The sequence below is a fragment of the Mustela erminea genome, unplaced genomic scaffold, assembly GCF_009829155.1.
Source record: "Mustela erminea isolate mMusErm1 unplaced genomic scaffold, mMusErm1.Pri scaffold_90_arrow_ctg1, whole genome shotgun sequence".
NCBI lineage: Eukaryota > Metazoa > Chordata > Mammalia > Carnivora > Mustelidae > Mustela > Mustela erminea.
This window is the reverse complement of record NW_022476450.1, coordinates 2020-9574: the sequence shown is the minus strand read 5'-3', so window position 1 is coordinate 9574 and position 7555 is coordinate 2020. Positions and strand designations below refer to the sequence as shown.

At 50.9% G+C, this 7555-nt stretch overlaps 1 long non-coding RNA gene across 1 annotated transcript; it reads right to left on the bottom strand.

Moving 5' to 3' along the window:
- Window positions 1-1698: 1698 nt before the first annotated feature.
- LOC116584044 lies at window positions 1699-4278 on the bottom strand. The gene is made up of 3 exons (XR_004283033.1): window positions 4127-4278; window positions 2388-2526; window positions 1699-2185 (listed from the first exon to the last, which is right to left on the bottom strand). It is a non-coding gene; the product is annotated as an uncharacterized LOC116584044 (long non-coding RNA).
- Between the last annotated feature and the right edge of the window lie 3277 nt (window positions 4279-7555).

The window sequence follows — 7555 nt, the reverse complement described above, 5'->3', positions numbered from 1 at the left end:
GCCGTGGCAGGCCCCCGCGGAGGGCCAGAGCCAACACCACACCCTCAGCCAGATCCTACTGACGGTGATGCATCTGCTAGAGCTCCTTAGAGATCATCTGGAAGGTGGGGGCTCAAGCAGGCCGGTGGAGACTGGCTCCTCCTCCACTGATCATGTGCCCCCATGGTGGGAGCCCCCTGAAAAAAGGAAAGCCGTCCAGGGCACTGAAGAAGGCACGTCCGGGGAATGAAGAGCTCCCGGGAAACACAACAATCCACCAAGCTGAGCAAGTATCTTTTCACCAGCGAAACAGCCTCCTGGAAAGTGAGATTCAGAAGCTGCACCTGAAGCTCGAGGCAGAGCCTAAGCTGTGCGAAGAGCACCTCAAACACCTGGAGAGGAAGATGATGGAGGTGAAGGCACGCTGCCTGCAAGTGAAGAACGAACTTGCCAAGGTGCGCAGGAAGGTGGATGCTGCCCACTGGAACTTAGGCCTCTACAAGAAGATGGCCGACGACCTGCACCGAGAATGGCAGAGAATCTCCTCCTTGCATGACCGAGAGCGCCTCCTGGTGGAGAACAGAAGTGAGGAGAGCCAGAAGGCTGTTCTGTGGGCAGAGAGGGAGTTCCAAAGGCTCAAGGAAGAAAACCATTGCCTCAGGCAGAAGCTGGCCAACTCTGGGCCCAAGGTCCAGCCTGTCTCCGGGGGGCCTCCTGCTCCTGCTCCTGCTCCTGCTCCGGCTCCTGCTCCGGCTCCGGCTCCTGCTCTTCTGGGCACAGCCTCCAAATACCCTCAAGGGCCACAGGCTCCCCTGAAACCCCAGAAGCCCAAGAAGGGAGCAAGGGTGCACTGGCCAGACTCCAAGTTCTCGGGTCCCCTGCAGGTCTGATTCCCTTTCCCAGCAGCCACCAACACTCACAACCAGGGCACAAAAGCTCCTGTGCTTCCTTACCCCTTAAGCCATACCCATTGCTCCTTTTACTGGAGATCCACCCCATTATTGAACTGATGCTACCTATTCCCTATAGCCGTGTGAGAGAGCATTTTTCAATGTTAAGCACCAAAAAATAAAACTATCAAATTGCCGATACTACTGCTACTGAGAATTGATTGTATGAAGGGATTCTATGCCAAGCAACGAAGGGTTTTAAGTGTCTTTTGCTGATCACTTAATTGTCCCAATAACCCAGTGTGTCATATACTACGGAGGTTCAGAGAGGGGACACAACTTGCCCCAACATCACACAGCTAGTGAATTTCAGAGCTCCCATTCCAAGCCAAGGATGTCTAATTACCCACTGATGGGAAAATAACTACCACTCCTACCACTACTATGGCTTCTGCGTCTTCCTTTCTGAGAGAGAGAGAAAGAGCGAAGGCACACACACACACACACACACACACACATGCAAGCGGGGGAGGGGCGGGGAGAGAGAGATTCCTAGACAGCCTTCCCACTCAAGTGCACAACCAGACGCTGGGCTGGATTTCACAGACCATGGGACCACGCCCTGAGCCGAAATCAAGAGTCAGACGTTGAACGGACTAAGCCACACAGGCACCTTTCCCTTGTGCAAGGAACTTCTAGGCAAGCTGCTGTAAGGATCCCAGAAGGGCTTGACAAAATTTTCTCATAGGTCACGTTGTAGTTTGGATGCAAAGATGATGGTGATGGCTAGCTGAGGTGAAGTTCCACCAAAGCATGGAGGGCAGCCTTTCAGGGTCTCTAACGATTCCCTTCTAGGGTACACATCGTTTTGTGTTCCATACTCTACCACTGGATTAGAGTCAGGAACTCCTGCCTCACTTCGAAAGGACAGAATATGGCCCAAGAGATAGCATGGCACTTCTGAGGCTCGTAGACAAAGACACTGGGTCTCCTCTTGGGCTTGCTCTCGCTCCCTCACCATTGGTTTCGAGGGAAGCCGCCTGCTCCTTGTGGGCTGTATGATGGAGAGGCCCATGTGGCAAGGAATGAATATTTCTTGCTCACCGCAGTGGAGGACCTCTGGCTGCTAAGAGCCACCCGAGTGAGCACACAAGCAGATTTTCCCCCAACAAGCCTGGAGATGACTGAAGACCCACAGGACATCTTGACTGCAGCCTTGTGAGAGATCCTGAGACACAGGTCCCTGGCTAGATGCACCTGGATGCCTGGCCCACAGAAACCATATGCGGTTATCAATTGGTGTTGTTGGAAGCCCTCTGGTTTGCGGAAAACATGCAAAAAAGACACAAGGGTGAAGCCCAGTCAGTATGGGCTGCTGACCCACCCCCCTCTCCTGGGCTTGAAATTCCAGGGAAGTCAAGCGATGGTAGAAACCACTGAGAGATTAGGGTAAACAATGCAAGAAAGAGGACCTCTATTCTGTTCTCCATGTATCTCTCTGAGAGGACATGCCCTCACCTGATCCACCTGCGCCAATAGGCGGCCCATGCAGGAGGAGACAACTGGCCGTGTGGTCCAAGTCGGCTGACAGCACTAGACCCAGCGTCGCAGAGCCTCCTTGAAGGCAGAGAAAGAGCCCAGAAGTTCCCTGGTGTCCCTAGAGAAGGCACAGAAATTAGATGAGTTGAAAGCCTGGGACCTGGTCATTGGGCTTCTGGGCAAGAGGGGACATGGCCTGTGCAAGGGACACTGCCTGCAACCCCTCTTGGACCAGACCCCACCTGTCTGCTTTGGGACACTGAGGATTAAGACGAGAGTGAACTAGTGTAGAAGAGATGGTGTTCTAATGCTTGGCAGGTTTAAAGTTATTGAAATCGTTGACATTCCTTTTCTCCTCGTCCTCAGGACCACCACGAAGGGGAAGGGGCCTTCAAAGAAGCAAGAGGAGTTTATCACTTACAGCCCTGTCAAGTGTCAATATCCACCACTCCAGTCCCTTCCACCCCCTTGGCAGCCCCACTGCTTTCATAAGGACACAGATACATGCCTGTCCAGGCTTTGGAGCAAACGTTAAGTTTGGATTTCTCTAAGATAAATGCCATAGTGCCATGACCTGCTCCTATGGCGGTAGCAAGTCCAGTTCTCAAAGAATCTGTGTGGAAGGGTTGAGCCACTACATTGGACACCTGAAATTGACATTATACTGCATGTTAACGGGGATGTAACTCACGGCTTTGAAAAGGAAAAGAAACTGTTAACTGTTTTCAAGAGTCAGCTCTATCATTTTCCATTCCCAACTGCGATGCGGGAGTGATCCAGTCATTCCACATCCTGCCTTGCATTTGGTAGTGGGGTCTCTCTCTCCCTCTCTGGCGCATTTGGCTTGATTCACTGTGATAGGTGTGCAGTGAGAGCTCACTGGTGTTTTCATTCGAATTGCCCCAGTGGAAACTTTTTATGTGATTTCCATCTGTCTACTCTTTGGTAAAGGTTGCAGGCCCTTTGCATTTCTTTTTTTCCTTCTATTTCCTTTGGCTAACTAGATTGCATTCTTATTTGGGGGTCAAATTCTGAGTTTCCATGCTTCAGACAGGAGTCCTTTATTAGCTATGTGATTTGGACCTATTTCCTCCCAGTTGGTAGCTTGTCTTTTGGGTCTTCTTAAAGAGGTCTTTCACACGGCACAGATTTACAATTCTGATTGTTGGATAATGTCCAATTAATCAACTTTACCTTATGGAAAATAATTTGATGTTCAATGGGAAGATTCTTTACCTAGCTTTCCATTCTGGAAATGTTTTCCCACATTTTCCCTATAAGATTTATCATTTTCCATGTAAGGCAGTGATTAATTTTGAGCTACTTTTTAAAATATTCTTTTTTTTTTTTTCTTTCTGGGAGAGTGAACATGTGCATGAGCGGGCAGGGGCGTGGAGGGAGAAGGGAAAAGGGCATCCTTAAGCAGCCTCGCCAGTGAGCTTGGAGCCTGACTTTGTCCCGGGACCCTGAGAGCTTGACAAGAGCCGAAATCAAGAGCTGGCTGCCTCACAGGCTGACTCACCCAGGCACCCTGAGTTAAGTTTTGTATAGGGTTTGATACTTAGATTGTGGTCCCCGGCCTCCTCGTCCTCCACCTCCTCCTCCCCTCTCCCGCTCCCTCTTCTGCTTCTCCTTCTTCTTCTTTGCCTATGCATGTCCACTTGCTCTAGCACCATTTATTCAAAATGCTGTCACTCCTCCACTGAACTGCCTTTTACCTTTGTCAATGCCCCATTGGACATATGGGTGTAGTTCTCTTTCTGGTCCTTGATTCTGTTCCACTTATCGATCTTTATTCTGTTCCATTGGTCTAGCTCTTCACCAACACCATGCACTTTTGATTACAGTAGACGAATATCTTGAAACTGGGGAGAAGGATTCTTCTGGTTTTCTTCTTTAGTTTTATTTTCTCCTCGTTTTCTAGGTCCTAAAGTAGAGAGATTATAGTTTTGAGACTCCTTTTCTTTTTAGAGAGATAGAGAGAGAGAGAGACAGACAGACAGACAGAGAGACCGAGACAGAGACAAGGAAGGGGTGCAGAAAGAGAGAGAATTAAGCAGCCACCATGCCCAGCACCAGCACAGTGCAGGTTCAGTCTCACTATCCCAAGGTTGACCGTGACCCGAGTCAAAATCAAGAGTTGGACTAACTGGCTGAGCCACCCAGATGCTCCTCCTCCTTTCTAATGTATGCATTGAGTGCTATAAATTTAGCTCTCTGTTGATTTAGCTGTGTCCCACAAATTTTAATACGTTGTATTTTCATTTTCCTTCGGTTCCGTGCCTTGAGATTTTATCTTTTGTCTCCGATAATCTAGAAAGTTACTTTCTACGTGTTTAGCTTTTGTGATCTTTCTCCCTTTGATATCTAGTTTCCTTTTTAACTTTTTTTTATAAGTTTTAAAAGTTTAATTCCAAGACAATGCTATATAGGGTTGCATTTTTTTTTCAGGTACACAATACAGAGATCCACCTCCGCTGCCCAACGACTGTTAGCTCCTGATGCCAGGCACTGATTTGAGTTGGAGACTCGGGTGCACCTCCCCCACCCCTACTCCCTTCAGCTCCTGTTGCCAGGCACTGGTTTGCATTGGAGACGGAACCCTCGTAGGGGTTCCAAGCAGTTTCTAGTGGCCGAGAGGACACTGGTGATCAGAGACAAAGCCCCCAGGCTCTCTGGAGCCAGCTGGTGGCCATTACAATGTCTCCCCACACACTTCTGGAGCCGCTGTGGGCTCTCCGGGAGCAGCTGTGGGCTTCTGGGTTGGTGATATACGAACGTTTGCCACATGGGCCACGAGTCTCTGGGTTTGGCTGGGAGATCCTCGTGTGCACTGTGTTGGTGGTGTTCATTAGAGTAACGTGTGGACTCCGCTTAAGAGGAAGCAAGAGGCACTGTGCCCAGAATGAAGTATCTGGAGAAGACATGGAGAAGACCGACGCGGATGCACCAGATGCATCATCTGAGCACAAGGCCAGTCCTCTCCCGCTACAGATCCTTGCTCTGGCTACCCTGAATCAAGATGTCGGGTACTTTTCCGGGGAAGACGCTACGCAACTGCTGAAGGGAGTTCGGCAAAGGCTGTTGAAGAAGAGCCCTCACCAGCTCACCGATAAAAATCCCATCTGTGGAGCAGCCCAGGGCGATGGAGAACCCCCTGCGAGGAATAAGCCAGACTTCAAGGACAGCCCTGATCTGCAGGGAAGTGCAGACCCTCTGGCTCAGGACATGGGCAGCTGTGGACTGAGAGTGCAGGAAGAGGCAGGGGAGGCAGGCCGGCCAGAGCTTCCTGACGGAGGTGTGCCGTGGCAGGCCCCCGCGGAGGGCCAGAGCCAACACCACACCCTCAGCCAGATCCTACTGACGGTGATGCATCTGCTAGAGCTCCTTAGAGATCATCTGGAAGGTGGGGGCTCAAGCAGGCCGGTGGAGACTGGCTCCTCCTCCACTGATCATGTGCCCCCAGGTGGGAGCCCCCTGAAAAAAGGAAAGCCGTCCAGGGCACTGAAGAAGGCACGTCCGGGGAATGAAGAGCTCCCGGGAAACACAACAAGCCACCAAGCTGAGCAAGTATCTTTTCACCAGCGAAACAGCCTCCTGGAAAGTGAGATTCAGAAGCTGCACCTGAAGCTCGAGGCAGAGCCTAAGCTGTGCGAAGAGCACCTCAAACACCTGGAGAGGAAGATGATGGAGGTGAAGGCACGCTGCCTGCAAGTGAAGAACGAACTTGCCAAGGTGCGCAGGAAGGTGGATGCTGCCCACTGGAACTTAGGCCTCTACAAGAAGATGGCCGACGACCTGCACCGAGAATGGCAGAGAATCTCCTCCTTGCATGACCGAGAGCGCCTCCTGGTGGAGAACAGAAGTGAGGAGAGCCAGAAGGCTGTTCTGTGGGCAGAGAGGGAGTTCCAAAGGCTCAAGGAAGAAAACCATTGCCTCAGGCAGAAGCTGGCCAACTCTGGGCCCAAGGTCCAGCCTGTCTCCGGGGGGCCTCCTGCTCCTGCTCCTGCTCCTGCTCCGGCTCCTGCTCCGGCTCCGGCTCCTGCTCTTCTGGGCACAGCCTCCAAATACCCTCAAGGGCCACAGGCTCCCCTGAAACCCCAGAAGCCCAAGAAGGGAGCAAGGGTGCACTGGCCAGACTCCAAGTTCTCGGGTCCCCTGCAGGTCTGATTCCCTTTCCCAGCAGCCACCAACACTCACAACCAGGGCACAAAAGCTCCTGTGCTTCCTTACCCCTTAAGCCATACCCATTGCTCCTTTTACTGGAGATCCACCCCATTATTGAACTGATGCTACCTATTCCCTATAGCCGTGTGAGAGAGCATTTTTCAATGTTAAGCACCAAAAAAATAAAACTATCAAATTGCCGATACTACTGCTACTGAGAATTGATTGTATGAAGGGATTCTATGCCAAGCAACGAAGGGTTTTAAGTGTCTTTTGCTGATCACTTAATTGTCCCAATAACCCAGTGTGTCATATACTACGGAGGTTCAGAGAGGGGACACAACTTGCCCCAACATCACACAGCTAGTGAATTTCAGAGCTCCCATTCCAAGCCAAGGATGTCTAATTACCCACTGATGGGAAAATAACTACCACTCCTACCACTACTATGGCTTCTGCGTCTTCCTTTCTGAGAGAGAGAGAAAGAGCGAAGGCACACACACACACACACACACACACACACACATGCAAGCGGGGGAGGGGCGGGGAGAGAGAGATTCCTAGACAGCCTTCCCACTCAAGTGCACAACCAGACGCTGGGCTGGATTTCACAGACCATGGGACCACGCCCTGAGCCGAAATCAAGAGTCAGACGTTGAACGGACTAAGCCACACAGGCACCTTTCCCTTGTGCAAGGAACTTCTAGGCAAGCTGCTGTAAGGATCCCAGAAGGGCTTGACAAAATTTTCTCATAGGTCACGTTGTAGTTTGGATGCAAAGATGATGGTGATGGCTAGCTGAGGTGAAGTTCCACCAAAGCATGGAGGGCAGCCTTTCAGGGTCTCTAACGATTCCCTTCTAGGGTACACATCGTTTTGTGTTCCATACTCTACCACTGGATTAGAGTCAGGAACTCCTGCCTCACTTCGAAAGGACAGAATATGGCCCAAGAGATAGCATGGCACTTCTGAGGCTCGTA